Source organism: Dermochelys coriacea, chromosome 14 (genome assembly GCF_009764565.3).
Source record: "Dermochelys coriacea isolate rDerCor1 chromosome 14, rDerCor1.pri.v4, whole genome shotgun sequence".
NCBI classification, from domain to species: domain Eukaryota; kingdom Metazoa; phylum Chordata; order Testudines; family Dermochelyidae; genus Dermochelys; species Dermochelys coriacea.
In genome coordinates, this window is record NC_050081.1 from 33226618 (window position 1) to 33251038 (window position 24421).

The window sequence follows — 24421 nt, forward strand, 5'->3', positions numbered from 1 at the left end:
GATAAGATAAATATTTGGAAGCTACTCAGGAGATATTTTTTAATGGGTCACCCAGTTTTCAACCTTCAAAGCAAATAAAATATGCAGGCTGTTTATGTAGTATTCACCATACTTGCATCAAATTCACTGGCTGACACTCACTTATTTTGCGGGGGGGCGGGGGTTGTTTTGTTTTTTGTTTTGCCCAGCGCCAACCAAAATGACGATGAGACCTTTCTCTGTCTCCAAGAGCTCAGTAGGGAGCTCCTCCCTTCTTGGTTACACCATAATCTTCATTTCTCTTCTTGTTCACAAGTTGGACTCAGGTAAGAATTCCTACTTTTCAACATACTTTCTGGCACCTCCTGGAAATGAAATATTAATTCCATGGAAAAAAAATGAAATTTCCAAGTTGTTTCTCTTTTGAAGGGTTTGAAATGGACCAATTTTCAGGAAGAATGTTCATGACATTTTTAAACACAAATGTGACTGAATATTTTTTTTTATCAAAAATGTTCTTCGGGTTGTTCATCTACTGAAAACTCAGGCACAAACAGGTTCAGATTCCTTCTCCCAGTGCTTGCATGTCCTGCCGCTTCTCTCTTGGGCCATGTCTACACTAGACGCCGATGGGTAGTGGTCGATCTACTGGGGATCTGTTTATTGTGTCTACACTAGACGCCATAAATTGATCCCCGATCGCTCTGCCGTTGACTCCGGAACTCCACCATGTCGAGAGGCAGAAGCGGAGTCGACGGGGGAGCGGTGGCCGTCGATCCCGCGCCACGAGGACGCGAAGTAAGTGATTCTCAGTTGATCTAAGATACGTCGACTTCAGCTATGCTATTCTCATAGCTGAAATTGCGTATCTTAGATCGATTCCCCCCACTAGTGTAGACCAGGCCTCAGTCTCACTTTACAGCAGGATGGTAGCCTTAAAGGAGTAGACAGTGACAGAGATTCTCCATTCTTGTGGGACACCCTGTCTTCCCTCCTTCTCGACCTTCATGGGGTCAGGATGGCTGCAGCTGGGGAGCCCCTGGAAGCTTAGAAAGTTGCGGGGGGAACAGGAATAAATGAAGAGGAACAGGCACTTCATGTCAAAAATGTTGTCAGCATTTTGGAAACCACAAAACCAACCCAAAAACCCAGTTACAAATTTTTAAAAAGAATCCAGGGTTTTTTACACATTATTTGAGCAGGTCTATTTCCAGGAATCTTGTACGAGTGGCAGGCAGGAGGGGGTGAAGAGGTGTGAGCGGCGGGCAGGGAGCTGGGGGTGAAGAGGCGGGAGGGGGAGGGGCCAGGGAGAGGGTGAAGAGGCGGGAGGGCGGGGAGCCAGGGGAGAGGGCGAAGAGGTGTGAACGGGGGGCTGTGGGAGAGGGCGAAGAGGCGAGAGGGTGGGGAGCTGGGGGGGAGAGGGTGAAGAGGTGTGAGCAGCGGGAGGTCTGGGGGAGGGGGTGAAGAAGTGTGGGCCGGGAGAGGGGTCGAAGAGGTGTGGCGGGGGAGGGGATGAAGAGGCGAGAGGGGCTGTGTGGGAGAGGATGAAGAGGTGGGAAGGTGGGGGTCAGGGGGAGGGGGTGAAGAGGTTTGTGAGCGGCCAGGGAAGCGGGTGAAGAGGTATGGGCCGAGGGGTCGAAGAGGTGTGTGAGTGGCTGGCAAGTGGGGGTGGGGGCAAAGAGGCTTGCAGGTGCGGGTGCCTCAGGGTGGGGGCTGAGCAGAACCACAGGTGAAGCATGGACGGGGCTTCCAGGGGAAGAGGCTGAGCAGGGACGGGGCGACAGTCCATGCACCCCCAACCTCCCGAAATGGAGGAGTCACACGCCACCCATGGCCTCACACTGTGGTTCCAGGTTGCATCTGCCTGCCTTTCTTTCTGCTTCTCTCTGTGTGCCATGTCTCCTGCTTTTCTAAGACACCTACGCAACCCCTGACCCATCTCTCTAGTCCAACAATACTCAGCAAAGCCATCCAGCTACATATTTTTAATTTGTATATGGGCTTGCATACTCCTCTGCCCATTGGGGAGCTGCTATGAGGGAGCCTAGCTGTTTCCCATGGCCATCCAAAATGCAGCCACACCCACTTAGCCTAACCTACAACAATAATTATTCAGCCCAGCTTCTAATACATACAAGGTGGAAGGAAGGGAAAGAGAGTTGAAATCAGACATAAAATGGAAGCCCATTATAAGTCATCGAAGGGCCTTGATTTTCAAGAAGTGCCAATTAAGGCATCTAAAAACTGAAGCACCAATAAAATCACTTGACAGCATTTGGCCAAAATCTTGGCCATTAGTGTATAAATGTTATTTCAGGGAAGGGAGTTTTTAAAATGAAACTTATCTATCAGGGTTGTTCACAAAGACACTGTTTGCATATGCAAATATTAGCTTTTTAATGTACATAGATTTGGACCTCCAATATTGTGGACCTAAGATTTTGGGTGTAGAACGTTGAGTTAGAGGCTATTTTAGAAAGTATGGGTCTTAAAATTATACTGGAAAATAGTCTGGCCAAATATTGCACACAGATAAATACTGCTTAACTCTTTTCATCTGCATATCTCAAAACCCATACAAAAGAAGGTCATTCTTACAAATGAAGGAACTGAGGCATAGAGAGGGGAAGCGTATTGCCCAAGTTGCCACAAAAGCTAGCGATAGAAAGAGAGCTAGAACCCTGCATGCCAGAGTCTATAGCTAGTACCCCATTAACTGGGCCATGCCACCTACAAACTATACAATGCTCATTCAAGTCACTGAGGGTTGTATGTCTGTGCATCTGAAGGCAAAATTTGATCTGCAATATTTTTCATCCATTTTTGTAATAAATTCCAATTTTAATTCTCCATTTGAATAATTTCCCATCAAATACTAGCATTTCTCCTGAAAGCTAGCAGGGAAGTGTATTAAAATTCACATATGAAGTCAGGACCCATGAACAACCACAATGCATTGTAAAGTTGTAAGGGATATATTTTCTATGTATTGTGCCTGACCAGGAAATTAAAATCCTAGGCTCAGTTATTCTCGAATTCAATTGCTTTTGTGTCCTGTTCCATTTAACAGCACACTTTTCAGGATTGGACCCGATCGCCCTATTACTGCTTCTGTAGGTGATGAAGTCAGATTAGCCTGCCACCTGTCACCCAGGATGAGTGCTGAGAACATGGAGGTGAGATGGTACCGGGCTCAGTTTTCTTCAGTTGTGCACCTGTACCGTGAAGGGAAGGATCAGTATCCGGAGCAGATGTCAGAATATCGGGGAAGGACAGAGTTTCTGAAAGAGGGCCTGGCTGATGGAAGAGTTGCCTTGAGGATAGGCAATATCAGACTCTCTGATTCAGGGCTGTACACATGTTTCTTTCGATCAGAGTTCTCATATCAAGAAGCTGCATTGGAACTACAGGTATCAGGTCAGTTAACTTGATTTTCTATATTGCCTTCCCTAGGTTGAGAGGACATCGTTGTATCTCATTTCATAAGTGCTGACTTTTGGTTTTGCTGTTGGGTGCCCCGCACCAGCTCTGCCTCCTCCCCGAGACCCCACCCCACTCCGCCCCCCAGGGCCCTCTCCACCTCTCCCTCAAAATCCCCTCTCCTGAGTACCTCCTGCCTGCCGCTCACTTCTTTCTGCCCCCTCCTGCCTTAAAGGCAGTGAGTGGGGATGGGGGCAGAGAGGAGCAAGTGGCTCAACAGCTGATTGGTGGCATAGCCACTGAACAGCTGATTGGCAGCCAGCCCTAGGGCTGCCATAGCAGCTGCCCCGGGCAGGTCCATGGGTGCTGAGCACCCCCTATTTTTTCTCCATGGATGCTTGAGCCCCTGAGCAACAATGGAGACAGCGCCTATGTCTCCTTTAAATGGCAATTACAACACTTTTCTTTCTGTTATCAGCTGTCATTTGCCAGCCGTGCTACGTGTCTAAGGTCTGAGGAGATACTTGAAAGTTTTTGTCTGTGCGCTGCAGTTATATTTTTAAGCGCTGATTGCCAATTGAGATGTGTGGAAAAGCTATTTTTTCTTCCCTCCCCTCCATATTTGTGGTTTTTTAGGAAAATATTGTATATTAATTGAAGGTGATACAAAATATCTGAAACCTATCATTGCATTCAATCGCCTGCACCACTCTGTCCGGCGAAAACTACTTTCAGCTAACATGACAGGAGAAAGATTTATACCCAGTCTTGGTGATTTTCTTTGAAATTACAGGGCTCGGTTGTCACTAGCCCTAACTCGGCCATGCAGGGGAATGGCAGAGAGTAAGTGTGGCCATGTTAGATTTTCAGGTATCCCAGCTTTAGCATATGGGAGTGCAGGGACCAGATGCTCACCCACCAGACCAAATACGTGACGAGTTGGCAAAGAAAAGTGAGTCATAAGCACGGCCATGTCTGCGGTCCTTTACCCCCATATGCCTGTCAACACAGCTGGCTAGGTACCCAGTGAGAGTACGCTGCACCATGAAAAAGGAATGTTTTTTCTCCTCCCGGTACAACCCGGGATGTCCCTAAAATGCACAGTCTAGTTCTATGGGATTATATAGAAGATAATCCAGTGGTTTTGTAACATATGGTAATACATAGAGACATGCTAGACTAGAATCAGCATTTCTCAGATGTGGCCACCAGGGGCTTTTCTTGCGGCCTCCTGGGCTTTGATGAGGGTGAGGGGGAGATCAGCCGCTCCCCCTCCCTGGTGCTCCTGGATGCACAGCCTTGGTGTTGGGGCTTCCAGTAGGGGTTGGTCCCTGCTCCCCTCTGGAGACACCTGGGCACAATGCTGGAGAAGCAGGCAGCTGGTGAGTTCCCCACCTTCCCAAGAGCCGTGGGGCTCAGACTTTGGGCTTTAGCCTGGGCATGGCAGGGTGGCAGGCTCTGGCTGCCTGGCATCAGGCTCCAGCCCCGGCCACATGGCGTCGGACTCTGTCCCCTAGCTATGGGGCTTCAGGCTGCAGCCCCCTGCTGCCTCTCGCAGCCACCCACCCATCCCCATCATCCCTGGCCCCTGCTGCCTTCCCATCCCCCCATCCAGGGCTTAATTAGTCCCCAGACTTGCCGGGGCTGAGTAAGTCTGCAATGAAAAGTGATAGCTGTGTGTTTGTTAATATCACTTTTCACAGCAGACTTACTAGCTAGCAATAAATAAATTACAATGATTTGGGCGTGTGTATGTGCATATTTCTTTCTTTTTCCTAAAGCTAATTAAGTATTTTAGGGGAAAAGTGTGAGTGCAGCCACCAGCGAAAGTCGGTGGCTGCACTCCGAGGCCACAAAATAATTTGTCTTGAAAACCCCTGGACTAGAGTCTGTCCTGCTTTGCTCCCCTCCTTGGATCTTGGGTCTGAGTGTTGGAGAGCTCTTCCCCCGGTTTTCACAGGGAGTCAGAGGGTGAAGAGGGGGGGTAGAGAGAGAAAGGAGGAGAATGGGTAGATCCTTTGCTCTCCTCACTCCCCTGTGTTTGGCCAGAACAGCTGGCCAGGTGTGAAGATGGCAGTAAGATACACCCTTCCATGCACTGCAGCAACTTACTTCTCCCATAAGAATGGCCAAACAGATTAATGCTTCATATAGCTCAAAAAGAAAAGGGTGGCACCTTAGAGACTAACAAATTTATTTGAGCATAAGCTTTTGTGAGCTACAGCTCACTTCATTGGATGCATGCCGTGGAAAATACAGTGGGGAGATTTATATACATAGAGAACATGAAACAATGGGTGTTACCATACACACTGTAAGGAGTGTGATCAGGTAAAATGAGCTATTACCAGCGGGGCGGTGGGCGGGGGAACCTTTTGTAGTGATAATCAAGGTGGGCCATTTCCAGCAGTTGACAAGAACGTCTGAGGAACAGTGAGGGGGTGGGGGGGAAATAAACATAGGGAAATAGTTTTACTTTGTGTAATGATTCATCCACTCCCAGTCTCTATTCTTCAACAAAAAAACTTCAAAAACAGACTCCAATGAGAGACTGCTGAATTGGAATTAATTTGCAAACTGGATACAATTAACTCAGACTTGAATAGAGACTGGGAGTGGCTGGTGTCAGATGCTTCAGAGGGAATGAACAGAGCAGGGAAATTACTGACTGATCCACCCCTGCCATCCAGTCCCAACTTCTGCCAGCAAGAGGCTTAGAGCATGAGGTTGGGTCTCTGACCATCTTGGCTAATAGTCATTGATAGCCCTATCTTCCATGAATTTATCTAATTCTTTTCTGAATCCAGTTATACTTTTGGCCTTCACAAAATCCCCTGGCAATGAGTTCCGCAGATTGACTGTGCGTTGTGGGAAGCACTGGGAAACAAACTTCTTTTGTTTATTTTAAACCTGCTGCCTATTAATTTCATTGGGTGACCCGTGGTTTTTGTGTTGTGTGAAAGGGCAAATTTCACTTCCTTATTCACTTTCTCTACACCAGTCATGATTTTATGGATCTCTATCATATCCCCCCCCTTAGGCATCTCTTTTTTAAGCTGAACAGTCCCAGTCTTTTTAATTTCTCTTCATAAGGAAGCTGTTCCATACCCTAATCATTTCTGTTGCCCTTCTCTGCACCTTTTCCAATTTTAATACATCTTTTTTGAGATGAGGTGACTAGATCTGCACACAGTATTCAAGATGAGGGAGTATCATAGATTTATATTAGGGCTGTTGATTAATTGTAGTTAACTCACATGATTAACTCAAAAAAATTAATTGCAATTAATAAAAATTATTGCAGTTAATCACAGTTTTAATTGCACTGTTAAACAATAGAATTCCAATTGAAATTTATGAAATATCTGTGGATGTTTTTCTACATTTTCAAATATATTGATTTCAATTACAACACAGAATACAAAACATACTGTGCTCACTTTGTATTATTATTTTTATTACAAATATTTGCACTGCAAAAATTATAAACAAAAGCAATAGTATTTTTCAATTCACCTCATACAAGTATTGTAGTGCAATCTCTTTACTATGAAAGTGCAACTTACAAATGTAGATTTTTTTTTGTTACATAACTGCACTCAAAAACTAAACAATGTAAAACTTTAGCAACTACAAGTCCACTCAGTCCTACTTTTTGTTCAGTCAATCACTAAGAAAAACAAGTTAGTTTACATTCACGGGAGATAATGCTGCCTGCTTCTTATTTACAATGTCACCTGAAAGTGAGAACAGGCATTCACATGGCACTGTTGTAGCTGGCATTGCAAGGTATGTGCCAGGTATGCTAAACATTTGTATATACCTTCATGCTTTGGCCACGATTCCAGAGGACATGCTTCCATGCTGATGATGCTCATTAAAAAAAATCATGCGTTAATGAAATTTGTGAAAGAACTCCTTGGGGGAGAATTGTATGTCTCTTGTTCTGTGTTACCCGCATTCTGCCATATATTTCGTATTATGGCAGTCTCGGATGATTACCCAGCACATGTTGTTTGATTTAAGAACACTTTCACTGTAGATTTGATGAAATGCAAAGAAGGTACCAATGTGAGATTTCTAAAGATAGCTACAGGTATGGGACATGCTTTCAGAAGTCTTAAAAGAGCAACACTCCGATAAGGAAAGTACAGAATCCGAACTACCAAAAAAGAAAATCAACCTTCTGCTGGTGGTATCTGATTCAGATAATGAAAATGAACATGCATCGGTTTGCACTGCTTTGGATTGTTATCAAGCAGAACCTGTCATCAGTATGGATGCATGTCCCCTGGAATGGTGTTTGAAGCACAAAGGGACATATGAATCTTTAGCTCATCTGGCACGTAAATGCCTTGTGACGCTGGCTAGAACAGTGCCATGCGAACGCCTGTTCTCACTTTCAGGTGACATTGTAAATGCCAAGCAGACAGCATTATTTCCCATAAATGTAAATAAACTTATTTGTCTGCGCGATTGGCTGAACAAGAAGTAGTGAGTGGACTTGTAGGCTCTAAAGTTTTACATGGTTTTATTTTTGAGTGCAGTTTTTTTTTGTACATAATTCTATATATGTAAGTTCAACTTTCATGATAAGGAGATTGCACTACAGTGTTTGTATTAGGTGAATTGAAAAATACTATATACTTTTGTTTCTTTTTTACAGTGCAAATATTTGTAATAAAAAATAAATATAAAGTGAGCCCTGTACACTTGTATTCTGTGTTGTAACTGAAATCAATATATTTGAAAATGTAGAAAACATCCAAAATATTTAAATAAATGGTATTCTATTATTGTTTAACAGTGCAATTAATTGTGCAATTAATCATGATTTTTAATCACTTGACAGCCCTAATTTATATAGTGGCATTATGATATTTTTTGTCTTATTATCTATCCTTTTCCTAATGATTCAGACCATTCTGTTAGCTTTTATAGCTGCTGCTGCACATTGAGCAGATGTTTTCAGAGAACTAGCCATGGTGACTCCAAGATCTCTTTCTTGAGTGTTAACAGCTCATTTAGACTCCATCATTTTGTATGTATAGTTGTATGTATAGTATATCGTTTTGTATGTCCAATATCAACCCTGAATTTCACCTGCCATTTTGTTGCCCCGTGACCCAGTTTTGTGAAATCTCCTTGTAACTCTTCACAGTCTGCTTTGGACTTAACTATCTTAAGTAATTTTGTATTATCTGCAAACTTTGTCATCTCACCGTTTAACCCCTTTTTCAAGATAATTTATGAATATGTTGAATAGTACTGGTCCCAGTAGATTTCCTTAGGGGACTCCGTTATTTACCTCTCTCCACTGTGAAAACAGACCATTTATTCCTATCCTTTGTTTCCTATCTTTTAACCAGTTACTGATGCATGAGAAGACCTTCCCTTTTAGCCCATCATTGCCTACATTGCTTAAGAGCCTTTGGTAAGGGGCCTTATCAAAGGCTTTCTGAAAGGCTATGTACATTATATCCACTGTATCACCCTTGTTCACGTTTGTTGATCCCCTCAAAGAATTCTAATAGATTAGTGAGGCATGTTTTCTGTTTACAAAGGCTGTGTTGATTCTTCCCCAACATATCATGCTCATCTATCTGTTTGATAATTCTGCTCTTTACTATAGTTTCAAACAATTTGCCTAGTACTGAAGTTAGGCTTATCAGCCAGGATAATTACCAGGATCACCTCTGGAGGCTTTTTTAAAAACAGGTGTCACATTATCTATCCTCCAGTCATCTTGTAGAGACGCTCATTTAAGCGATAGGTTACATGCCACAGTTTGAAGTTCTTCAATTTCACATTTGAGTTCCTTCAGAACTCCTGGGTGAATCCTATCTGGTCCTGGTAACTTATTACTGTTTAGTTTATCAATTTGTTCCAAAACCTTCTCTACTGATACCTCAATCTTGGACAGTTCCTCAGATTTGTCACCTAAAAACAATGACTCTGGTGTGGAAATCTGCTGCACAGCCTCTGCAGTGAAGACCAACACAAACAATTTATTTAGCTTCTCTGCAATGGCCTTGTCTTCCTTGAGTACTCCTTTAGCACCTTGATCATCCAGTGGCTCCATTGATTGTTTGGTCGGCTTCCTGTTTTTGATATAGTTTAAAAAATGCTGCTTGTTTTTGTGTCTTTTGCTAGGTGCTCTTCAAATTCTTTTTTTGGCCTACCTAATTATGCTTTTACACTTGACTTGCCAGAGTTCCTTTCTATTTTCCTCAGTAGGATTTAACTTCCAATTTTTAAAGGATGCCTTTTTGTCTCTAACTGCCTCTTTTACTCTGTTGTTTAGTCATGGTAGCATTTTTTTGGTCCTCTTACTGTGTGTTTTTTTTTTTAAATTGGGGTCTACATATAGTTTGGGCCTCTATTATGGTGTTTTTAGAAAGTTTCCATGCAGCTTGCAGGCATTTCACTCTTGCGACTGTTCCTTTTAATTTTTGTTTAACTCGCCTCCTCATTTTTGTGTAGTCCCCTTTTTTAATTTAAATGCTACTGTGGTGGGCTTCTTTGTTATTTCCCCCCCTACAAGGATGCTACATTTAATTACATTATGGTTGCTATTACCGACGGTTCAGCTATATTCACCTCTTGGACCAGATCCTGCGTGCCACTTAGGATCAAATCAAGAATTGCCTCTCCCCATGTGTGTTCCAGGATTAGCTTGTCCAAGAAGCAGGCACTCAGTGATGTCTAGAAATTTTATCTCTGCATGCCATCCTGAGGAGACATGTTCTCAATCAATATGTGGACAGTTGAAATCCCCTGTTATTATAGGGGTTTCTCTTTTTGTAGCCTCTTACTTCCCTCCCCACAGCAAAAGAGTAGTAAAGGGGTAATTGTGGCTCTCTGAGTCATAATTCCTTTCAAGGCTGCTCCTTGAATTGATAAATGTATCCTCCCTTACTCAAGGCTGAGCCTAAAGGATCAGTCTAGCCCTCAATGCTCTGTTGCCGAATATGTTAAATTTTTAACCCAGAATACACAATTAATGCAGATTTACTTCATTCTCCAGTTTCAGGTACTAATCCCCTGATCTCTATTGAGGGTTACCAGGACGGAGGTATCCAAATGGTGTGTCGATCGGGAGGATGGTATCCAGAGCCTCAGTCACTGTGGAAGGATCTCAAAGGACAGCCTCTCCCATCATTGCCTGCAAAATGCTTCCGTGATGAAAACGGCCTGTTTCAGACTGAATCGGTACTTATTGTAAAAGAAAATTCCAACCAGCATCTGACCTGTACAATCAGAAACAACATCCTGAATGAAGAAGAAGTATCAAGCGTTTATATAGCAGGTCAGTTCATACATCCATTGATATGAAGTTTGGTTCGAGAAACTGTCCTACATCAGTGGTTTTCAATCTGTTGTCCATGGACCCCCGGGGTTTGGCAGACTGTGTCTTAAGATTTCCTAAGGGTGTCCGCAACTCCATTCAAAATTTTTTAGGGGTCCGCAAATGAAAAAAGGTGGAAAACCACTGGCCTACATGCATTTCAGGACTAGTCTCCATGTGTAAATAAAGTCAATTACACTGAGAATATGCCCTGACTTCATGTCACTGGTTTTCCTCTGCTGGAAACTGACGTGCAAGGCCCAGATATTTGCTACCACTCGACAGACGGTTGGCACTGGGTTTAAAATGGGATGCTGGTATTGGAAAAAAGAGAGACAATAATAAGGTTAATAATAAATAATAATAATTCATAATAAATTAATAATATTCATTTGTTTTTCAGATTCTTTTTTCCCAAAGGTCTCCCACCTGACAGTGATTCGCCTGTCACTAAACCTGTTTGTTTTGGGTTTTTTCATTCCCTTGCTTATTTACTATTTATGGAAGCAACACAAAAAAGAAGGTAATACATGAAATAAAGGGGACAGTACAGACAGAGCCATCCCATCCATAGGACGGACCGGGGCAACTGCCCCAGGCTCTGTGCTTTGGGGGGCCCCACGCTTTGGGACATGGAGTCCAGAGGGGATTGGGTGATTAGTGAGGGCCTGATGCCAGCAGCAGCAAGTGACCCGACACCAGCAGCAAGTGACCCGACCCCAGCAGGCGGAGAAGGGGTGGGCGTGGGGGCTCCACGAGCCACACTTTAACTGTAAAAGAACTGTATGGGGCTTGTGAACCACGGTTTGGCCACCCCTGCTGTATGTGAAAAAGAACTCCTACAAATTCTGTCTATCACAAAATACAATACAATTAAGACAAGTTAAAATACAATACAATGAAGAAATGTTATGCAATTCTCTGAGTCAGAAGAAGACGTTAGAAAAAATAATTTCATCTTAAAAGTTTCATTATGAAATGGAAATACTACAAAAATCATTTTTATACTATTAGAATGTCTTCTCTTTTGGCATAGTAATGAGAAATGCAAGATACAGGCAAAAGATATAATTCTGCTTCTTTTGTCTATAGTGAATTGTACATAGTGAAACAAAGCTGAATGCTGTTTCTTGGTATGGAAAACAATCCAAATGTACATCTACTTACTGTGAGATTAAAAAAACCCAAAACTATTTTAACCTTTTTTTGGTTTCTGATTCATTGTAAATTACCTTCCACATCATGTACACCTGTTTCTGTTTGTTTTTCAATTATCTCTGTTTCTATCACAATTATAGCAAAATTACAATAAATATTCACAAAAAGAAAAGGAGTACTTGTGGCACCTTAGACTCTAAGGTGCCACAAGTACTCCTTTTCTTTTTGCGAATACAGACCAACACGGCTGCTACTCTGAAACCAATAAATATTAGTTGAAATGTCACCATAAACATGATAGGATGACATCTAACATATCTGATCTTTTCCTTCCAATAGATTCTCTGCACTGTAAATTGAAAGACTTTGAAGGTAAGTTTATGGGTTATTTGGAGCAAGTGAACTATCTGATATAAACAGACCATGAAATAAGGTAAGCCAAGAAAACAACATTTATTATCATGTATGTGTAGTCCCCCCCGAGGTGTGGCTTAAGCCTCTTCCCTTTTTTCTCTCTCTGGTGCTTGCAGTGGCCAATATTGAGAGTTTACATATACACAGGCATAGGTTCTGACTTTAATTTTTCCCCAGGGGTGCTCCCCCACCCCCGTTCCGCTCCAAGGCCCCCCCCGCCTCTTCCCCTGAGGCTCTGTCTCTTCCCTCCTCCCCGCCCCCTCCGCCAAGGCCCTGCCCTCGCTCTGTCTCTTCCGTCCTCCCCACACCTTCTGTCGAGGCCCCACCCTCGCTCTGCCTCTTCCTGCCCCTGCTCCAATGAAGGCCCCTGCCACTCCCTGATCTCCCCCCTCCCCCACGTGCCTCCTCCAGCCACCAAACAGCTGTGGCTGGTGGGTGCTGAGCACCCATAGAGTCAGCACCTATGTACGCAGGGGTGCTGTCCCTTGAGAAAATTAGTACAATTACCGCTAGCTGGCAAGGAATGTAAAGCCTAGTACACAGGGGACAACAAGGCAAACAAAACAAACTTAGCAACATCATAACACACCCAAAATAAGAGCATAACTCAGGTGGGGACATTATTGGGAAAAGGAAAATTAGGATGTGGGGAAGGAAGGGGTTAAGTTTAACTAATACTTAATAAACATTGATAAACAACCCTTTTCCTTGCCTCTGAGCACTCACAAAGTCCTCCAAACCCCAGCTCCCACCCTGGCACCTCCCCAACACTGCAGGCTGAGGTTCGGTGTCCCAAGATGGAGTGTTGCAGCGCTGTAGTATCGGCCAGCTTAAATAAAAGTTCCCTTAGTTTATCTTCACCCCTGGGTGGGGCAGGGTCCTCTCCAGATGCCAACCAGCCTCAGGTATTCTCTCGATCTGGAATTCTCCGGGAGTCTCAGCTGTCTCTCTGGAACTGACGCTGTGTCGGATCTCTCTCTGCTGGATGCCAGTCACTGCAGCGCTGGAAATGCCTGGTCCATGCAGCTAGATCTCACAGAGGAGCAAGGACTCCATTCGGGGGGACTGGGAGTTTAGCAGGGGCTCTCTGAGCTGCACTGTCTCTCCCCCAGCTTCCTTCTGAACTCAAAGCCGAAATGATCCTAAACTCTCTGTGTAAACTTAAGTCAGGCTGTCCCCGGGCCGGGAGCTGTGCGGCACTGGTGGCACTGGGCCAGCGGACTGCTCGTCCAGATCAGCCCCTGCAGATGGGGACCATATTTCCCAAAGCTGCTCATCCAAGGCCCCCTCCCCAGGCAGGGCTGGCCTGAACCACTCACCCAAACCCTGACACCCCCCCCCCCCCGGCAGGCCTAGAGTCGCTGCTCGGCAGAAGCCTGCCTGCCTCCCTCCCCAGCCCTGTACGGGGCTGGCATCACCACTCCCCCTTGTTCCTCCACACCCCACTTTTTTGACAAAACAGAGCATTTGTCCTGTTTGCTCTTGCCAACTGAGCAAATGGGACAAGTTCACACTTTTGTCAAAAAAGTTGGGACGGCCGGGACAGCACTTAAAAAAGGGACTATCCTGGCCAAAACAGGACATATGGTCACCCTATGCAGATGCCTTGCTACTGGCCTCAACATGGGTTTCAGTCCCTATTGCCCACACTCCTGACTCCAAGAATGCTGGGAAGTGTGGTCAGAGGGATTTGGTAGCCATTACATTTGTAAACCTTTCAGTAAAGCCTCCTAGAAGCTCAGTCTGTAGCCCCAGGAGTGGTTTATCTGAATGATCAGATAGAAGAGACTTTACCCAGGATACATAAGGAGGGTCCTCACACTCGGATTGGAAAGAATGGCACATAGGCCACAGATTTATTGACTATATCAATGCTAATAAATGCAGTGAAATCAAAGAATAATTCTTATAGCAAGGAGTTGGCCATGGCCAATTTTCCAACCATAGGCTGCTTCTTGCTCCAGCTGATAAGCAGCAAATTCTAAATTCTTCTGACAGTGGCCAGTGCCAGGTGCCTCAGAGGAAATGAACAGAACAAGTAATCATCAAGTGATCCATCCCCTGTCACGCATTCCAGCTTCTGGACACCTCTGGTCACCTCATTCTCCAGAAAGTCACTTGGCCACACAGCCTACCATAGTTTGATCTGCAGGCTAAGGTCATAGACCAGAAAACACTCCCAGGGAGGCCAAGAATAGCACTGGCTAGATTCCATCAATCTCTGCTGTGGGGTTTCACTGTCCTAATACACCGCAATTACCAAACTAGGAGACAAAGACTACCACTCTCCCTCTGAGGCCCTCTATCACCCATTTAATTGCCAATTGGCTGTCAAATTTTCACAAAAAGAACATCCTCTGAACAGTAGAAGTTGAAGGCTTCAGTAAATAGTATAACAAAACCTACTTATGTAAAAAAAATACCCCAAACTTGTGGGGTTGGTCCATGTCTGTGATGACACGGTGAGTGAAGTAATATCTTTTATTGGACCAACCCATCTTGTGAGAGCAACGCTGCAAACAGTTATTAGAACGAGACTTTGTACAAGTGGTCTTTATGGTTTTGATTTTAGGGAAAAAATCAAAAAAGTCTATTTTAGTATGTTTTTAATTTTGATAAATTGTAATTGGGCTTCCACAGAAAGATCAACTTGTGTCTGTCCTTATTTCATAGGAACATAGGAAACAGGAATGGACATACTGGATTAGATGTGTGCCCATCTAGTTTAATATCTTGTCTTTAATAGGAGAAGATTTTCAATCTTTCTGTCTCACATTGTTTTTAATAATTTTAGCATAATTATATGAAATAACAGTAGGAATATCACCAAAAATACAACATGGAATCTTGTATTTCATTCTTTTCTTCCTCTAGATAAACTACGATTTCAAGTGGAGAAAGAAAAAGGTAAATTTCATTTACCTAAATGTGTCTCTAAAATGAAGAAAAAATAATAAAAGTTTATCTTTGTATCTCTGGTAGAAGAGGTGTTTTTAAGTAAACCAAAAGTGAATGTTTTCCTCATAGAGAAGAAACATTACAGAGAAAAATTAGAGAAATCAAACATTCTGATTGCAGCTAGTTAAATCAATCAAATAAGCACAATTTGCACACCCTTTTCAAGATATTTTACTGTATTAGTAAAAATTTGAGTTTTTGATGAAAAACATCAGTGTAAAATCAAAAGCTGAAAAATTTCAAAGAGTTTTACATTGGACTGTATATTTAGACTTCTGCTGCTCGGATGCACTTTCGGAAACTGCTTATTACACATTTGCTGACACAGCTTTCTTTCCATAGCTGTACACCTAAGGAGAGATAGGCTGTGACTTTAGTTTTCATTGAACAGCCTTTTTATTTATAAGCCAGGACATCACTGGAATGAATATGATATAAACGTTTATAACTTTAAAACTATCAGAGCAACTTTCCTCAAACTCAACTCAGAATTCCTGAAGGTACCAGGGCACCTAGAGGTTAAGCATTGCAATGAATCTGGCCATTACCTGTGTCAGTGGTATCCCCCATTTTCAGCATAGGGAATATCACTGGAACCAGTAATACCTGTAAAACCTGAATGCACTTTTTAAATGTGAACACTGTATCTCAGCAACTGGAAATCTTAGAAGGTGAAATTGACTTCTGTGGAGAGAGGTCACCTCACAGACCCATGCACTGCTTGAAGCACACTAAAACCTTATTTTGATTTAAGCGATGCATAATAATGATGGCCCACTGCAAAAGGGTGAATGTATCTTTTAACCACTTATCAAGTAAATCAGATGTTAGGTAATGTAACTAATTAAAAATAGCAGGAGACATAGTGCTAGAGTGTCTTTCTTTCCAGCATTATTCATTTCAGGTCTTGTTTTTTGTTTGTTTCAGAAAAATATCTTGCAGGATTTGGTAAGTTCCATTTTCCTCTATTATTATGAAAAAGCAGCCACTCCACAGTTAAGACTGAATATTCCTGACCATTATAAGCATGGTTCTCTCCCCTTTTCTAATATATCAAGTGAAGGGTATTTTAGCTTTATCTCTTAGGATACGTAATCTTTGGGCAGAGGAAATATGAATGTATTTGAGGTTATTGAGAGAAGGCATTTTTGAGATAAAGTACTCAGAAAAATGGGTAGTCACCATAGTTTGAAACCACAGTGTTCTTGTAAGGCTTGTAGCTTTCAGATTTCTGATTTGGGTTCAACAAATATTTTTTTCCTGGCCATAAAAGTGGTACCAAGTTGTATTATATTAAGACTGCATGTATTTGGACAAGTCTTCAGCTGTTTTTGTACCTTTGTTTCAGTGCTCAGAAAAGCCAGAAGATTTGCAGGTAACTGAAATTGACATGTTACCAATGTCAAAATACCTTTCTTTCAAAGACCTCTGCTCCCTTTTCTTCTCAAAATTAGCAGGATAAAAAAGTATTGGCTCTCAAGAGAGATGTAAGAGGCGATCATATAAAAATGCAAGTAACTGTTTACCTCTTTTAGATCTGAGTGGTCAGCCACATTTGGGGTCCTGCAGGTTGTTTGTTAGGAGGAAAAATTGATGTTGGAGTCAGCTATTTCTTTGATGCAATCCTGTTTATTTACAAAGACTGTACAAAGCCTTGCATCCCTGAATACAGGAAGAATCAAACAAGAGGAAATAGTTTCATTTTGCACTGTACCAAGCCTCTTTCAGCTAACATTCAGTCCACAAAAGTTTTGCTCTAGGCTTTTTCCCTGGGCCAAACTCCCAGTGTCTATTCAGGATGTGTCCGTCACTTTCTGCTTCTTATCTGTCTCTGTTACTGCTTTGTTCTTCCTGCCTTTCTCTCACACATACACCTCCACTGAAACAATACCCACTGAAACCCTTCTGCCCACATATGCCTCACATGTGCTTTCTCTTGGGCCATATCATTTGCTTGTGTTATTGGTGGAAAACGCTATTGTTTCAGCTACATGGTTACATAAAGGAGCTCAATTCCTTTTCCCATTGATACTGAATGAGAGGCAGCTGTTAGACCCACCAACTTTTATGAGTTTAGCCCAAACCCTAACATTATAAACAGGACAAAGAGCTCAGAGGAACAGAAATATGAGTCAGCAGTGTAGCACTTTTGCAAAAAACCAAACCATGCTGGGATGTATTAGCAGGAGTGTTGTAAGCAAGGTACGAGAAGTCATTCTTCCGCTCTACTCCGCACTGATTAGGCCTCAACTGAAGTATTGTGTCCAGTTTTAGGTGCCATATTTCAGGAAAGAGGTGGACAAATTGGAGAAAGTCCAGAGAAGAGCAACAAAAAAGATTAAGGGTCTAGAAAACATGACCTATGAGGGAAGATAGAAAAAACTGGGTTTGTTTAGTCTGGAGACGAGGCGACTGAGAGGGGACATAACAGTTTTCAAGTACATAAAAGGTTGTTACAAGGGGGAGGGAGGAAAATTGTTCTCGTTAACATCTGAAGATGGGACAAGAAGCAATGGGCTTAAATTGCAGCAAGGGAGGTTAAGTTGGACATTAGGAAAAACTTCCTAACTGTAAACAATAAATTGCCTAGGAAGGCTGTGGAATTTCCATCATTGGAGGCTTTTAAGAGCAGGTTAGACAAACATCTGCCAGAGGTGGTCTAGATAATATTCTTCTTAGCCTTGCCATTAGTGCAGGGGACTGGATTAGATGACCTATAGAGTTCCCTTCCAGTCCTACTCTTCTATGATTCTATGAAATCTGATGCATTCAGAGATCTGTGCTGTAGCCCCTAATTTATTCCATCTGAGTAGAGTGAGGCCTCAGAAGGGAACATGTGTCTAAGTTCCTTCTTCCATGTGAAGAATCATGCTTAAATCCATGACTTGTTAGACATAACTATTATCCACCCACATGCACCCCCAAAACACAAGCCAATCCAAATTTGGATGGGAGATCTCCTGTATCTGAAGTGTCCTGCCTCTGTGGTTCAAATATTGTCCCACCTCAGAACAAGACCATCTTGAAAGAATTGTTTTCTTATTTGGCTATAAGAACAGGAGTACTTGTGGCACCTTAGAGACTAACAAATTTATCTGAGCATAAGCTTTCATGAGCTACAGCTCACTTCATCAGATGCTCACGAAAGCTTATGCTCAAAGAAATTTGTTAGTCGCTAAGGTGCCACAAGTACTCCTTTTCTTTTTGCGACTACACACTAACACGGCTGCTACTCTGAAACCTGTTATTTGGCTATGAATGTTTAGCCACCTTAACATGTAGCTTAGCACTCAAACAGTAGTTCATCTAGTCAGGATGGGCAGGGGTGGTGTCCCTAGCCTCTGTTTGGCAGAAAGTGGAAATGGGCAACAGGGGATGGATCACTTGATGTTTACGTGTTCTGTTCATTCCCTCTGGGGCACCTGGCGTTGCCCACTGTCGGAAGATAGAATACTGGGCTAGATGGACCTTTGGTCTGACCCAATATGGCCGTTCTTATATTCTTAGTGTCAGTGCAACTAAAACACCCATGATTTAGGTGCTTTAATAAATGCTCCTCTAGGAGCTACTGCAAATATCTACAACCACCGTTCTCAACATCTTTGATGTAAATAACATACAAAATGAGACAACTCCATATTTTATGTGGGATGGACGTAACTCTGGGCCTTAAATGTTATCTGTAAGTTATCTTCTTCTTATCATAGCTGGAGATAACTTTATCAGTCTGGTAAAGGGAAGGGTGAGGGAAGAATAGGCTTTTCGAGGAGATGGTTATTACACCCCGTTTTGATGGTCTTGATATGGATAACTGAGACCTTTGAGCAATGCTGCTGTGAGCCAAGGATAGAGAGATCTGATTCTGTAGGACTGCTTGGATTCTCTGAATTTCCTTTAGTGATGTTCACAGGGAGACAAGGCAGGTGATTTCTGGCTTTTAAGGCTAGATTTTCAAGAGTTCATCACATTGGCTCTGGAATTCTTTTGAAAATTTGTCCAGCTCATTCTGGCAGGTTTCTCATCCACACCTAGGACAGGAGGGTCATTATATCCTCCTATTCCCTCTTCCACTTAACACCAGGGATATCACTTTCACCTCTCTCGTTACCCTCAACCCTCTCTACATGCACAATATTAGCCATCCAAAAGAGATAGGTTTGTCACCCCAGCTGAATGTACCCAAATACCCCTCTTTCTCCAACTACCAGTTCTACCACAATCCCTGTAATAGAAATCTAAAGATAAAACAAAACACAACAAAACCAATTCCCTCCACACTGAACGAGTAGCCCCCCTTCCATCAAAGGAGCAAATACCATTCCAAATGCTCACTCCATAAATGAGCAATTGCCAAACACTCCTATCTTCTCACCATGCCCCCACCAAATACCCCACCCACAAATAACTCCCTCCCAGAAATAGCTAATGAAAATATGCCTGATCATGTTTCCACTCCCTGTCTTTAGGAGGTGGCTGGAGGAGATGGGGGAGAAGATAGCCCTTCCTGTAGGGGATAAATGGGTTTAAAGACCTCTTTCTCTAGATCCAGGACAACGAAACACTACTTATGAACTTCTGGTGCAAAGATGCCTGCTTTCAGCTTTCCCCGGGGGTGCTCCACCACTGCTCGGCCCTGCCCCTTCCCCCAAGGCCCCACCCTCGCTCTGCCTCTTCCTACCCCTGCTCCACCCCACCCCACCTCTTCCCAGCCCCACTCCACCCCCTCTCCCGAGCATGCCCTGCCCTCGCTCCACTTCTTCCTGTTCCTGTGGCTGCTCCTCTCCCTCCCTCCAGACCTCCTGCATGTCACCAAACAGCTGATCGGCAGGTGGCTGATGGGTGCTGATCACCCACTATTTTTTCCCATGGGTGCTCAAGCCCCGGAGCACCCATAGAGTCAGCACCTTTGGGCAAGTGTAAGGAATCATGATGACATTCAAACCAATAATAATATGCTTATAAACCTGATCATTTAACTTGTAATTTTTCTACACAAAGATACTGAAACTCTACTACTTTTATGATAAAATGAACATGGGCTGGATAGAATGTGATGGCTTCCCAGATGTTATTAACTTAAAGGAATAACATATTTAAAATGACTAGGTGTGAATATGTAAATATTATTAAATATGTTTTTGGATTATCTACACCAAAAGGAAAACTCTCTCTTTCCTCCTTCCAGTGAATGTGACTCTGGATCAAGAAACAGCACATCCTGAACACTGGGTGTCAAAGGACCTCAAAAGTGTGAAATGTGCAGCTTATCGCTGTATCCTGGGCTCTGAGAGATTTAACTCCTGGAGACATTATTGGGAAGTGGAGCTTAAGAACAAGACTATGTGGCACTTGGGGGTTTGTGCTGAATCAGAAAACAGGGAGAGGTACAAAAGTATAGCACCTGAACATGGATACTGGGCCATAAGGTTGTGGAATGGAGAATACAAAGCCCTTTCCACTCCTCGGACAACAATCACCTTGGAAACAAAACCCACAAGGGTTGGAATTTTTCTGGACTATGAGGCAGGAGAGCTCTCATTTTACAATTTATCTGATGACTCCCATATCTACACTTTCAAATATAACTTCCGTGGGACACTCTGGCCTTTCTTCAGTCCAGGTATACATGGATCTAAAGAGGATGCTCCCCTGACCATCTGCCCAGTTATAGACTGGCAATGAAGGACACATTGTCATTCACAACTACCATTACAATTTTCTAGCTATGTTAGATGCACACAGGAAAAATTTTTGGTAAAATATCTGATGATGGGGAAACATCAAGTCGAGCTGTTTGAAAATTGAGAGACAAAATGTTTTTTCTTCAGAAAATACCGTGTCATCGATATCTGAACTTTCCATGGGAGTGTGTCGATTTCAACAAAACTTAGTTTAGAAAAAAAATTAAACACAGCATTTCATTAATGTTAAAATGCCTTTTGATACTTACGGAACAAAACATTTTGATTTTTTGTTTCAAAATGACCTTTGTTTAACATTTTATTTTATATAATACAATAAAAGGAATAAAGGCAATATTGAAACAAAATCTTTTATTTCAATAGATTTCTACTAATCTTGCCAGGTCCCAGTCAATTCAGAGATTCTCTTTCTGGATCCGGGTTCTGCACATGGGACAGCACAACGGGTCATAGTCCCCTTTTGTCCATGTGTCACAGTGCTGAGAGATGTAGCCCTGGCAGAAGTTGCACCCAAAGTCTATGCTTACCGGCTCCGTGAAATAGTTTCTGGAGATGGGACATTTGGTTTCCTCTTGGAGTCCCTGTTCAGAAGTCCCTGAAGCCATGGCAGCTAGGAGCTGGGCTTCTGTTATCTCTGCCTTCTGCTCTGAATCAGAAGTGATTTTGCTGATAATGAAAGGCCCCTGCCTGACCTGCTATCAGCTGCTCTCCAGCACAGAAGCAGAAGGTGCAGAAAAAGGAGGGGGTGGGAAAAGGAATAGAGGAAAGATGAGAAAATAAGGAAGTTTGACCTATGTAGGGTGAGGAGAAGGAATGCGAGGGGAAGGGGGTAGAGAAATAAAAAGGGAATGGAAAGAAAAGGCAGGGGGAAGATAAAGTGGGTGATGAATATGAAAAGAAACAAATTTAGGCTGTTCTTCATGTGAAACGAGTGTATCTCAGACACATACTGATTTGTACTGAAATAACTAATGGGGTGAATTAAACCCATATAGTTGTGCCAGTTACAGGTGTGTGTGTCGATCAGGCCTGGCTGTGCTGTGTTAGATGCTGAACAGTCTAACATTCCCATCCCAGGGACTGCCAGACTTACAATCACTTCCTGGCTTAATATCAGAGGCATCCTGTGACCTGGGAACAAGTTGTGTCCTACTTGCTGTGGGCTGATTCTGTCAGTATTTTCTCCCGACTTCAGTCGGAACATGAAGATTTCTGTACAGAGTGACCCTTGAACCGAAGGGTGATTTTTTTGTGATAAGTTTTATGACTTCTCTGAGTCGACAGTTCACATCCACGCCCGTTTCCCGACTCCAGTAAAGCTTCAGAAACATGGATTTCAGTTTTAAATTGTTCAAAACGACAAGCAGAAAGGGCAAAGGCACAATTTGTGGCCCACACAGAGAAAATGTAACTAACACCACACACAGCTTTTTCAAGGGAGTCAGTGTGTTTTGCCATGACTAAGATGGAGCAGAGATGGTGACACAGCAGAGAGGAGAATGTGTTTGTTTTGGGTATGATTATTCATCTACTAATCTGACCCCATGGCTTCCCCGGGAACAAGCTTGAATTCCACAGAGATGGGTAAATCTTCCCAGTTTTAAGAGCTGACAGGGACATGTTTGCTCCAGCAGAGATGTCCTGTGCTAATGAACACAGTAGCATGTGAACTTGTCATGAGAGATTATATCCTAATGCCAAGACAAAAGGGAAAAGAAATAATTTTGCCCACACATCCTTGATTCTGGCACTGCCTAACTGGAAACTGCTTGACTTTTCAGCCTTAAGAACTACCTTTTAATGTAACAGGTTGAGGGTAATGTTAATATAAAGCCCACCTGTTTTTTCTGTTCTTCTATATAATTAGCTAATGTGTAGCTATAATCCCCTCCGTTCTTGGCTTTTTTCTCTCCAGTATTCAAATATGGCTGCATAATCTCTCGCTATTCTCCCTTGAAGTCACATACTGAATTTAAATATAAAACCCCCACAGCTGTTGATAAAGTTTTCTGTTTAGGAATTACTAATATATGCACAAATATTGCTTATTTTTCCTCTAAATGCCCACTATCAATACCAAACCTTTCAGATTTTGCTTTTTTCCCTGTCTCGATAGCCAATTTGTGTAAATTTTCTCAGAGTTTTCCTCATATTCTCTTAATTATCAAATGCTGATACAAACTTGCCTCAACAGTCATTGGTCCCATAGCCCCTCTCCCCCGAGTCACTGCAGCCCCAAACCCCTCTCCCACCCATCACCTCTGTCCCCAAATTCCCTTTCCCTCTCAACAAGCAATCGTGTGTCTAATTTATTGTACTTCTAAAAAGTAGCTTGATGACACTTCCCCAAAATAACTCCCCCACTAACAACTAGGTGGGTGAAACAAGACAATCACTACACTCTCGAATGAACTCACACAGAAAAATGCTAAAAGACAAAAGAGGTGAACACTTTTCACAAAGTGATCACTCCATATCTGACCTCTTAGTCCCCATCCTCAAAGCAAACCTGCCCAACACTTTCAAAAGACAAGCCGGGGAGCTTAAATTCATAACTGCAAGACACCTAAAATCAAGGACTGAACAGACACACTGGATTTATGACTTATTAGGACAAACTGTAACCCGCTACCCCTCTTTTTTTGTCCTGCCTGCTGAGGTGGTAATGGTCTGCCTTGAATGGTCACTTACAATATGTGCTAACTACTTATGCTAAAAAAAAAGGAGTACTTGTGGCACCTTAGAGACTAACAAATTTACTCCTTTTCTTTTTGCGAATACAGACTAACACGGCTGCTACTCTGAAACCTGTACTTATGCTAAACAATCTGTTCCACCTTGCATTGTGCTGTGATGCTCGGAGTACCTTTCCCAGCCCTGCAGGAGAGCTCTGTGTGGCTTGAAAGCTTGTCTCTTTCATCAAGGGAAGTCGGTCCAATAAAACGTATTATCTCATCTGCCTTGTCCCCCAAGAAAGACAGAGTTTAGCCCTAGATTGGATACAAGCTACCACTGGCTGAAGGTTGGGTTGAACAGTGGCAACTACACATGCCCTTGAGCTATTCAACTTCATGAGAAATGGTACACTCAAAAGCCTGTTCGCTGCCTTTTCTGGGCATGCTCAGTGTAATCAGTTTAACTCATGAGTGTTAGGTCAGTGACTAACTTGAAGCCTAGCTCTCTTGCCAACATAATTTTTAAAGGGACAGTAGATGCCATGCATTAGCTGTGATGCATGTGCAGTGCTAGCACCGGCGCTGACTTTCATTTTTCTGATTGGGTGCTTCCACCCCCGCGCTGCCCCAAGGCCCCGCCCCACTCCGCCCCTTCCCCAACACCCTGTCCTCACTCCGCCTGTTCCCACCCTGCTACGCCCCAGCTCTGCCCCCTCCTGAGCACCTCCTACCCGCCGCTAAATACACCCACTATTTTTTTCCCATGG

At 43.1% G+C, this 24421-nt stretch overlaps 1 protein-coding gene and 2 pseudogenes across 1 annotated transcript in view; all 3 read left to right on the plus strand.

Moving 5' to 3' along the window:
• The window catches only part of LOC119843336 (butyrophilin subfamily 1 member A1-like), a 1931986-nt gene that overhangs the window by 42138 nt on the left and 1865427 nt on the right, over window positions 1-24421 (plus strand). The window lies entirely within an intron of this gene.
• LOC119843350 overlaps window positions 671-24421 on the plus strand; it is a 389996-nt pseudogene continuing 366245 nt past the window's right edge.
• The window catches only part of LOC119843304, a 218056-nt pseudogene continuing 194318 nt past the window's right edge, over window positions 684-24421 (plus strand).